Here is a 12,083-nt window from a genome sequence, read left to right on the forward strand (position 1 = left end):
CAAAAAATCCTTTTACAAATACATCAACGCGAAACGGAGGACTAGGGAGAATCTCCATCCTTTACTGGATGCGAGGGGAAACCTAGTTACTAAGGATGAGGAAAAGGCTGAGGTGCTTAATGCCGCCTTTGCCTCAGTCTTTAGCGGCAATACCGGTTGTTCTCCGGACACCCAGTGCCCTGAGCTGGTGGAAGGGGATGGGGAGCAGGATGTGGCCTTCGCTATCCATGAGGAAATGGTTGGCGACCTGCTACAGAGCTTGGATGTGCGCAAGTCGATGGGGCCGGATGGGATCCACCCGAGGGTACTGCGAGAACTGGCGGAGGAGCTGGCCGAGCCGCTTTCCATCATTTATCGGCAGTCCTGGCTATCGGGGGAGGTCCCGGTTGACTGGCGGCTAGCCAATGTGACGCCCATCTATAAGAAGGGCCAGAGGGCAGACCCGGGGAACTATAGGCCTGTCAGTTTGACCTCAGTGCCGGGGAAGCTCATGGAGCAGATTATCTTGAGGGTCATCACGCGGCACTTGCAGGGCAAGCAGGCGATCAGGCCCAGTCAGCATGGGTTTATGAAAGGCAGGTCCTGCTTGACGAACCTGATCTCCTTCTATGACCAAGTGACGCGCTTGGTGGATGAGGGAAAGGCTGTGGATGTGGTCTACCTTGACCTCAGTAAGGCTTTTGACACCGTTCCCCACAACATTCTCCTCAAGAAACTGGCTGCTCGGGGCTTGGACTGGCGTACGCTTCGCTGGGTTAGAAACTGGCTGGATGGCCGGGCCCAGAGAGTTGTGGTGAATGGAGTCAAATCTGGTTGGAGGCCGGTCACTAGTGGAGTCCCCCAAGGCTCGGTACTGGGGCCGGTCCTCTTTAATATCTTTATCGATGATCTGGATGAGGGCGTCCAGTGCACCCTCAGTAAGTTTGCAGATGACACCAAGCTAAGTACGTGTGTCGATCTGCTCGAGGGCAGGAAGGCTCTGCAGGAGGATCTGGATGGGCTGGACCGATGGGCTGAGGTCAACTGCATGAAGTTCAACAAGGCCAAGTGCCGGGTCCTGCACCTGGGCTGCAACAACCCCAAGCAGAGCTACAGGCTGGGAGATGAGTGGCTGGAAAGCTGCCTGGCCGAGAAGGACCTGGGAGTATTGGTGGATAGTCGGCTGAATATGAGCCAGCAGTGTGCTCAGGTGGCCAAGAAGGCCAACGGCATCCTGGCCTGTATAAGAAGCAGTGTGGCCAGCAGGTCGAGGGAAGTGATTGTGCCCCTGTACTCGGCTCTGGTGAGGCCGCACCTCGAGTACTGTGTTCAGTTTTGGGCCCCTCGCTACAGGAAGGACATGGACGTGCTCGAGCGAGTCCAGAGAAGGGCGACCAAGCTGGTGAGGGGTCTGGAGAACAAGTCTTACGAGGAGCGGCTGAGGGAGCTGGGCTTGTTCAGCCTGGAGAAGAGGAGGCTCAGGGGCGACCTCATCGCTCTCTACAGTTACCTGAAAGGAGGCTGTAGAGAGGTGGGGGTTGGTCTATTCTCCCACGTGCCTAGTGACAGGACGAGGGGGAATGGGCTAAAGTTGCGACAGGGGAGTTTTAGGTTGGATGTTAGGAAGTACTTCTTTACCGAAAGGGTTATTAAGCATTGGAACAGGCTGCCCAGGGAGGTGGTGGAGTCACCATCCCTGGAGGTCTTTAAAAGACGTTTAGATGTAGAGCTTAGGGATATGGTTTAGTGGAGTACTTAGTGTTAGGTCGGAGGTTGGACTCGATGATCTTGAGGTCTCTTCCAACCTAGAGAAATCTGTGAATCTGTGAATCTGTAATGCTTTCCTGTTTGCTCTTCCCATTGCCCACTTTTAAGCTGGATCAATACAGCCACACAGGAAATTCTAATAATCCACCACAGTCAGTGTATAATTGTACCTCACTGCTCATGTCACTTGCAGTATTCACAGTATTTCGTACATTAGTTTTTACAGGTTAATACGTAGTGGTGTCATCTTTTCATTCTCCCCTTGCTGAAAGCACAGATCAGTGTCCTAAGACGTGATTGGAAAGAAGCCCATAGGTACTTTACAAATCCTGAAATCGTTATGAAGTTGCGAATGTATTATGCAGTTGTTAGCTGCAGATTGTTCATTGATTGCTGTTTCATAGCAAACATGAAAGGTATTATTAGCGTATTATTAGTTGTTATGATTCAATATAATATAATAATTCTAATTTACATAGATCTGAAAACACAAATCTGGAATACATATTTGTACATGCCACATTTAAAAAAAAAAAAAAAAAGAACCAAAACTAGATCTTTTTTTTTTTAATTAAACTCCGAATTAATCTGTCACTAAGTATCATGCAGAACTTCAGTGGCAAGGCATAAATAGCCCATTCCAGCAAGCAGTTCTAAAGTCTTCCCTATATTTAGACCAGAAAGCAGGAAAATACTGAATATGAACTGACAAAAGCAGCATGATAGAAATACATGTATTACTTTCAAATATACCTATTTATATTGCATTTTACATGTATCTAATGCATACATATACTTTAAAGAAAGATGGAAACCTGCAGGCAAAAAAGAGCAGAGATTTATAAGGAACCGCATTATAACAGCTGAGCAATAGCGAATATTTCTATCTTCATTTACTGGTTGCACAAGAGCACTCGATGTAATTGCTCACATTAAAGTTGAAACTCCACTTAACTGTCTGACAACATTTTGCTTTTTTTCAGTTTTTATAAAGAGTAATTGGATTTTTTAACATTGGGGATTTGTCACAAAGTGTTTATTTGTTAAAATTTAAATTAAGTCTTCCAGTAGCTTTCAGGAGAAATGTATTTGTGAAACTTAATTGTTGTATCCATTTTTTGTTGTATCCATTAACTTTAGTTCTATCCCAAAATGCTCCAGTTAACGTAGATTAGAAACCTCAGAGATAATCACTCCAGTTTAATATGTTTACACTAAGGACAAGTGAGGCCGGTATAACACTTCCTTAACTCAGCTCTCAGTTTACAATGTTAGCCTGAAGTGGGATGTAGTCTGACTGCAATTTTGACAAAAAGAGATACCACAGTTAGCAGGAAAGAATAATAAAGTACATTTTTTGTGATCTCTATCACTGGTAATTCAGCACTGGCTTTGAACCCTACTGAAACAGTTTAAAAATGTGGTTTTATCCAATCCTTAATTTGTAAGAAATACTCTAAATGCAGGAGGCTTAAATCACCATCCTTTTGCAGAGCACTGTGACACCAGGAAGTTTTACATCCATGAACACCCTGAAGGTACAACGATGCAAATAGTTATAAAGCCTGTGGCAGTAGAGACACCATGAAAACATACGAACACAAACAATGAGGAAGACAGAGACAAAAGTCACATTTAACAGGTCAAACAGATAAGAAATTCTTTCAGAGTAGCAGCATCTTTGTATTCTTAGTATGAGACAAAAGTTAGGAGATAAAAGGGTGAGACTTAGAATGCCCTGAAAGAAATTAAACAATTCTAATCTAAAATCAGCAATGAGAAAATACTGAAACTCCATGGTCAGGACATGTAGGGGAGGTTGGCTACGCGTCCAGACTCCGCAGAACCGAAACAGTTAGACTGCTTAAACATGAACTTAAACACATTTCAGTCCCATCCCTCAGACCATACTTCTACATCTCCCAACCTACTTCTACATATCTTTTAACTAAAGCTAAACAGAATCATTCTAACCTGAAATGCCACAGATTATTTTACATAGTTTGGTCACTTCTTATTGGTAGGGTCAGCATCACCCTATAACACTGCTACTACAGGAAAAACCATTATAGATATTCAACTATTTCCATGAGGGTTCTCCAGTCTACTGATTACCAGTTTCTAAGACATCTAGATTCCTTATTTATGTTTAAAATATCAGCCTTAAATATTATTGTAATATTATGGCTTGTTCCCAATGGCCTATCTACAGATTGATGTGTGCAGGAAACAGTCTGTTCTTTAAGATCTGTCTTTAAATTAAGTCTCAAATCACAGATTTTTTTCGTAAGACTTGGACCCAGAATACTAGAAATTTTCAACATCAAGTATTGCAAAATGATTTGGAGTAATAAAAAATTCTGACTTCAGCACAGAATCAATGATTCAGGGACAGACTCGAGATTTTAGGATTTTAGGATTGACTTTGAAAAGGTCACCAATGAAATTAGGTGTCAACACTGACATTCCTGTTGCAATTGCTTTCCCAATATTAAATACAAGTAAAACAGATGCTAATACTATGAAAAGCGCACACAGACAAAATTACAGTAATACTGGATTTAAGTGTGAAAAAAAACTAATTCCTTAATTCCCACGAGCCTTCAAAATCTGCAGTCCGTATTTATGTAATACACCAAGAGGCAGAATAAAATCTATACCAGCTGCAAGAATAATCAAGATGTGAATTGTAGCAAAAAATAAAAGAAGAAATTCCTGAAAGACATTGCAGGTTTCTGCAAAGAAGTTGAAGAACAGAGCATCCCTGTTCAGGCTGTTCTGGGAAATTTCCTGGCCAAACTGTTTCCAGTTCTCCTCACAGATATAAAGTGAAAAATTCAGACTCTGTAGCCCAGAAAATTAAGGATTGTGTTGAGGAAGCAATGTACTAGTTTGCTTTGATCTGATTCCACCTTAACAAGTTATGTTTCTCATCTTGACCTGATGGTTATGCCCCAGCAGGTCCAAAACAGACACGACGTTAGCACTGGCACTGCTGAATACTCTGCACCAGGCTGCAATGGGTGCTGAAATATCCATACCTAGTGCATCTGTGTGTGATCTACGGTAACAGCATCACCTCCATTCAAACAGCAGGGGGTAGCTTTGTGATATTACCTAGTAGTATGAAGACTACATGGAAATATTGCATAGAAAGCTCAAAATTGTCACTAAGCTACCACTTCTGTACATTAGATTTAGAGTTGAACTTATGTAAGCAGAGATATTTGCCTATAGAAGGGTAAGGTTTTGCCATGTTTAACAAGAAAAAAAAGAAGAAAGGAGAAGATCCGAGCTCTATTTCCTGACCTGGCTCTGCCTCTGGCATCAAAAGATCAGCGTCTGCCTCTCATTTCCCAGCCATCCTCTAGAGACCGGTACCTGCTCCTGTAGAGCACCTGCTTAAACTCTCTTTAGTAAAGGCAAAGCTGGCACAGGATTTCTCAGCAATACAGGCAAAAAATATTGCTGCCTGAAGGGAGAATGACTGGGCTGCACCTTTCCCAGGAAAGGGAAAAAAGAAGGGAAAAACTGCCCAGAGATCTGGCAAGGAAGCGAAACTGGGCTGCTCCTGACACCCTTCAGAGGGGTGAGATGATGCAGCACGCGGTGACAGATTTTTCGGAGGGGTTTCCTGCCCTCACAGCTGAAGTGATCATCTTATACACACTGGCCTCTCCTTAGGCAGCAGCAGAAGCCAGCTTGGCAGCGCTCTGGCCGTGGGCCAGGACTATTTTTGCTGCCCCTAACTGTCTTGCTGCCTTAGGTGCTCTGCCTGTGCCTACTGTGGGCCCTTGAAGAAAGGCACTGAAAATGCCATTTCATTGCAATTCTAATGAGAAAAGTCTTGGCAATTCATCATGTGAGTTGCTTACTTACCATTAGAGGTCACTGTCCTGCTTGTGACATAACCATTAGCTACACTTCGTTTTACTAAGATGTTGTACACAAATGGGCAGGCATTTTAAAGGCTAATAAACAGTAAGGACAAATGCCAGTATTTAAAACAACATTGCTTGAGAAGAAAGAGGCAGAAATTAAAAAGCTGACCGGTGAGCTGCTGAGTGTGCTGCAGCTCTGAAACGCAGACCTAACCGTGCTTCCAGCAAGTGATCTCAATCTGATAGCAATGCCTTAAACGAAAACAGGGAACACAGCAAAAATGACAACTACGATTTTAAATTTTGTGTCTCCATCCAGTAAAAGCCACCAGGAAACTGAAAATGTTAAAGAACTTCAAACCAAACAGGAGAGCAATAGTTACCTGCACTGATCCAGGGAGACCTGGACATTTCCCTTCTGGAAAGGCCTCAGTATGAAATTTCCTGCAACTCTCTCCTCCTGGGGGAAAGAGCAGAGTTTGATCTCTCTGGGACGACAGCACTGTCATACAGCTTCCTGTACTCTCCTCTGGCCCTTTCAGCGTCTCTAAAGAAATGTTGCTGGTTTGCTCAGTTCCACTGCACCTCACTTCAGGACATACCATTTACTGAGAAATGTTGAAAGAGCATCCTTTTTCTAGACTCAAGGTCAAACGATGTAGCACTGCAAACAGCAGTCTCTGCTTCCTTTTACATCTGGCTGGTAAAACTGTGTCCCCGTGCTGCTCCTGCGATGTCACGGAACTCAATCTACACAACATTTCTGTAAGGTCATAAGAAGCTGGAAACACAACAGAGACACCGACTTTCACATCTCTAAACTGACTTCTCTTAACAACAGAGAGCAATCAGATCAGGAAAAACACACAGATGAAGACGTATGACCACCAACTCCTCCTTTAGTTCACTCTAAAGCCTTGATATAAAAGGATTCTCTAGTTACTGTGGTTTGTGTGCTATTGCTCACAAGTAACACAACATGGAGGAGACTCAGTATTTGTTAGCATAAACAACCATTTGACGGTTTTAGATACTCTTTGGATTAAACTCAATGTTACTGAAAGGAGTTTTCTGAAATTCACTACAACTACTGTGAAATACTGCCATGGGTTTTTAATCCAATGATTACCGTTTCTGTCATTTATCTTGAAGTTATGTGGTCCTTAATGGACTTTATTGATGCATAAATGCACATCGTATAGGTTAAGAGCAGGAGAACATGAAGATGGCAAAGCTGGCATTCACTGTGCTTCCCACTTTTAATTAGGCCAGCTGGGAGTATTTTAGCATAACGTACTTCAGCTGTAAAAAATACCACCTTCAGAGACGCACCTATCCTGCTAGGCGTTTGCAGTATTTTATCATCATGCTCAGGATTGTTGCTCAGCAGTGACTACTTCATCACTCGAAAGAAATTCAATAACATCTCTTAAAGCAAAGGTCATGAGCCCTGCGCACTAAGTCCTTATTACAGGCTGATGTTCTTTGTAAAACCATAGCCACTCATTCTAGTAGGCAGTAAAATCCAGAGGAGAAAGAGCCTTTTCCTGGACATATATCAGCGCTCTCATCTGTTAATATGCTGATGCCTTGTACTATTCACTATCTCAAGTGTACTTGCATCACATCTGCACACATGCTGGTGTGGTCACAATAAAGAACATTCATGTCACATAATGACACGGCTTTTTCCATATCTTTCAGAAAGTGATGGCAGCGAGAGGTACTTTCCTTGGGAAAAAAGAACCATGAACTGCCATAATGGTCCTGACTAAGTTATTCTTGGAATATGAAAACGGCCATTCTAGGAAGATGATAAAGTTAACGTTTTCATCAGTCTTCAAGCCTTACTGCTGAATTCATCCCTGTGTACTTATTAAATAATGCTCTTACATGTTATTACAATAATTAAAATAAATAAGTGTAATTCCCATTACTTAATTCACCACTCTTCCCCTGTAATGGAGACTGAGCTAGAAAGAGGTTGGCTATCTTGCTACAGAACTTAGAGAGAGATTTTAATCACAGTTACAGACAATAGATTTTTTTCCAGGACATTTTGGGTGGACCTGGGTATTAATCACACATTTCCATTAAACATCTCCATTCTGACCATCTGTTCAAAAGACTATCATAAAAGAACACAAAGGTGATTCTGCAGAGAATTCAAGAAGCCAAAGAATAAATATTACCATCACATTACCAAGTCCCTAAGAGTGAAGAGATAGGACAGATTTAACTTTTTTCTTCACTGATGTTGTTCTTTGTATTAAATTACAGAATCTTTCAGGAGGAGGAAATGAGAAAAAAAAAACTTGGAAGTTGCACCATTTATTTATTTATTTATTTTGCAATGTAGCAGACAAATACTTGCCGGGCTCCAGCCTGATTACTCATACTAGGAGGAATTCAAAATGTCATTCCAGTTTGAAACAACTTTGAAAAATGAGAACCTTTTGAGGACAGGCTAAGGCATTTAGATAAGTCAAATATGAAAAGATCATACATTTTTTCAATCACTAATGGATCCATATGATGTTTTTAAAAAGTACTTAAGAAGAATAAGTAACTTGGAAATCTGAGGCCCAATTCTACTAAGGGAATTTTGCCACTGAGACAGTGGGTGAAAAGTCAAGTCCAGGAAAACTCTCTCTTCCATGCAACTTCCATCCTCTGCGTGTTTTTAAAATCATGCGCCTCATGTGCTAGGAACTCTATCTACCATCTACTCTACCAGGACCACAGAACATGCAGTAACCAAACAAATTTAATCTTTTGACACAGGTTAAATTCCCTCTCACTTTATGAGGGGAGCATGACTGGCATACTCTAAATAACGCAGCCCCAGCAGGGTGATGAAAAGGTGATGCTGGGAGAAGTAACGCAACTGACAAATTTCAACCTGCCCGTCTGTGATCTACTGCCATTTTGAATTAAACCCCCAAAACTTTCCACACGAAGATGGAACGAATACAAGGATAACTTTATACTTTGAAGCCTTTGTTATTGTTTCCCATGCTCCCCTCCAAGTCCTATTAACGTACACTTTTACAACATGTTCAAGTTGTACTTACATCCGAAGAACGGGAGCATGCAAGGCACTGAAGGGAGTCCTAGGCAGCCTGCTAAAGCAAACGCAGAAGAGGAGGCAGAACACATTTGTCCTAACACTCTTCCTTATCTATAAGAACTGTTTGCCTTGTTTTAAAATATTCCTTGTTCAGTGTTAGCAGAAAGAATCTCTGTGTGTGCTTCATTATTATGAAAAGAAACGTAGAAAAAGTACCTGAGCTAATGAGATTTTGGAAAATAAATATACATCTTGAGTTGTCTGTGTGGTGGCGCCTTTTAATGAGTTTAACTTTTGGCGTATAAACAAATATTCTTTTAGATGCCATCTGAATAATGTGTAAATTAAAAGAGGCATAGGATAAGTGCTTCAGTGCAAAATTTCATTCTTTCTACAGTGTAATATTTGTTGTTTGTTATCTTCTGTAGGCAGCAACTGATCATTATTTCCAGGATGTGCTCAGGGAAATCATGAAGTGTTTGTTTTAGATAATGATGTGCAGCATTCATAGCTACTTGTGACTTTCAAAAACTGAAATTAAAGATTCTGAAATATCAAGCATATAATTAAAAAAAAAATCTTTCATCGCTAAGACTTTTGCTTGCTTCAGTTTAATGTAATTGAACAAAATGTTCTGTTGAATGCTTTGCAGTATGATTTAAGTTAAGCATAAGTTCACTTAGCTGAGTGGATGCAATTTTATTTCATAACAGTTGAAGTACACCACACGAACCTAATGACCTACTCTTCTGACCTACTGAAGGTTGTATGCCCAAAGCTTCAAATCCCTTTAACAACTGAGTAAAGAACAACAGCCTCATTTATAAAAAACATTTGCTCCATTCCCAGTTAACTCTTCCAAAATGGCTAATTTACTGGCCATGGTCTTTCTTCAAGACTTTGTAGGGTGATAATGTGAAAATGTAAACAACTGACACCAAGAAAACTGATGGCTTTTGAAAGGTGTTCACTGAGATTTTGGCCATATGCAAGTGCCTTCAATGCTTTAGTAAGAATGAAACTAAATGCAAGTTGGCTTGTAAATACTTATCTGCAAACTAGAGGGTATACTGAAGTTTGTCTTTCATCTTGAAGAAGATGGCCAATCTCACTTCTTAGGTCCACTACATGGACTTAGGCTCCCTTTTTTTTTTTCGTCCTGCCATGATTTAGCAAAGCATGTAACATTTGTTTATGTTTAATATCTTATAACAAGATTGACTTAAAAATCATTTATCTTTTTTCAGTAATAAACATTGAGTGATTTTCATTTGATTTTTGCCTTTTTAGTCTTTATGGCGCTTTTTAGTCTATTTCTCCTCTCCAACTGGCTGTTCAGCTTACTGGAATTACTGGCACTCAGTTTAATAAGTTCAGTCAGTGAGGGTCAGGAGTCCAAAGGAGACCAGCTTAGCCCAGAAACGGCAGCAGAAATTCACAATAATGGGCACAGGTTAGAGATTAGAAGGCTTTGAAGCATGGCAAAGTTTACTGGTATTTGAATGGCATCATCCTTGTTGTGACACTAAGCAGGATCCTCAGCCAAGGGCTAGGACCCAGGCACATGATGTATGTAGCAACACAGAATCGAGAAATTATCTCTGTTCAGTGAGTGGTTACCATCCGTGCAAACAGAGCAGGAGACAGGTAAATACAAGAAACCACAAGCAGACCACGGAGAAGCAAGCAAGCAGATACAGATACTACCTGTTAACACCATAAATTGTAGTGTAAGTACACCAGCAACCTAATTGCAGCCAAGTTTTTTTGCAAACATCACTGGAAATAAAATTCTTAAAAAGAAATACAAATGCGTTGAGAGGGGATCCTTCTGAGACCTGATTAATAAGACCTCTCCCAACTATATTAGAAATACAGAATTTAAAAATGCATCTTTTTCTCCTTGGGGAGCTTTCAAAGTGCTATTCAAAAGCAGCTTCATTTTCCATAAATTCATAAAGGAACATCTGGATTTTAAATATCCTTTCATCCTTTGCACATCATTTTAACACCTTCCCCTGATACGCTTCTTGTCTTCCTGCTTGGATTTATTAACTCCTAAGTAATTACCTTTGTTTCTCATAGGTGTAATCATTGCTTGGGTCAACATTTTCAAGGGGCTCTCACAGCTTTAAAAATGTGGTAATCAACATTTTCTGATCATTATTTGCTGTGCTCTTCTTCCTTGTCTCCTCTGCAATGACTGCCAAGGCATTTCTTCTAGTGCCCTGTGTTCTGCAGGTGCATTCAAGCACTGTGTATTCTAACTCCTTCTTTTCATCATCTGGGGGTTGAATATTTTCTCCTTTTAATTCAAAACTGATCTCTAATCTTCAGTTTGACTTGAGCACACAAGAAGGAAGTCTCTAAGAAGGAAGCTGTGATGGAGAATAGGCAAGATTCTTCCACTTACGCATTCAGCTGGTGACTATGCTGTTGGTTTGTAGGAAGATATTTCCCCAAAACTCCCCCTTTTATCATACGAACAATGGAAAAGTCCCATAAACCTCCAGAAGTTCACACACCAGGTTCTTGCGGTACTCCTCCTTTGCAAAGCAAGTATTTACAAGCTTTGCAGAAAAGCACAGAGAGCGACTGTAAAACCCTTTAGCTATCCTATGAGATCTGTGGCCATGGTTACACAGCTGCTTTAATCCAGCATAAATCCAGTCTGCCAGTGAAACAGGGTACTTCCAAATTCCCCTCTCTGTGAAACTACTCCTTTTCATTGCCTCTCTAATGCTGGCTGTAGCTCTCCCAGGCTCGCACAGTGAGTCTGAAAAGGGAACTAGTACAACTGTAAACTAACCCAGCAAAAAAAAAAAAAAAGAATATTCATTTTTAGTCAAATTAGCTCCCTGACCCAACCCACTGCATAGCTCTAAAAGCGCTACCACTGAAGAAGAGTGGATATATGGATATACGCAGCTGAGGATGAAGTGCTGGGGCTGAAGATATTGCTCCACTGAGTAGCAAGGAGCTGGAAATCAGCTACGAGCAAGTATGAAGCTCCAGCCCAGTCCTTCCCTTTCTGTGCCTGACAGTGCAGCTCCATGAACAAGCTTACTGCCAAGAGTTTGTTCTATGCACTCCTTGTACTAACAGTTCGAACTCATGCTAACACCACTTTTTGCAGAAGACAAGGAAGACTCGGCTCCTGGTATGTGGCTCTCTACCAATGTGCAAACACGGCAGACAGCTCAAGACTCATCTCTCTCAAAGCGTCTCCCAAGTCTTGCAACAGGAGGAGGGCACTCACAGCCCTGCGCGGTAGCTGAGGTTTGTAATTTTCACTGGGGATTTATGGAGCATGAGCTTCCACTATGTAAGTAAAACTCCAGCCTCTCTCCTGTTCTGCAACCCCACAAGCCAGATGCAAGTCCTGA

General features: G+C 41.5%; 1 long non-coding RNA gene across 9 annotated transcripts in view; it reads right to left on the minus strand.

The window, feature by feature from the left end:
* LOC125181970 (uncharacterized) overlaps positions 1-12,083 on the minus strand; it is a 66,270-nt gene that overhangs the window by 26,842 nt on the left and 27,345 nt on the right. For 3 of the 9 annotated variants that reach the window (XR_010834954.1, XR_010834953.1, XR_007160737.2), the window contains exon 5: positions 6,011-6,408. The exons of 3 other annotated variants lie outside the window; for them this stretch is intronic. This is a non-coding gene — a long non-coding RNA (uncharacterized lncRNA). The remainder of the gene's footprint in view (positions 1-6,010; positions 6,409-12,083) is intronic. 3 more of the 9 variants (XR_010834955.1, XR_007160739.2, XR_007160741.2) reach the window with 2 other exon arrangements.

The sequence above is a fragment of the Anser cygnoides genome, chromosome 14, assembly GCF_040182565.1.
Source record: "Anser cygnoides isolate HZ-2024a breed goose chromosome 14, Taihu_goose_T2T_genome, whole genome shotgun sequence".
Taxonomy (NCBI): Eukaryota; Metazoa; Chordata; class Aves; order Anseriformes; family Anatidae; genus Anser; species Anser cygnoides.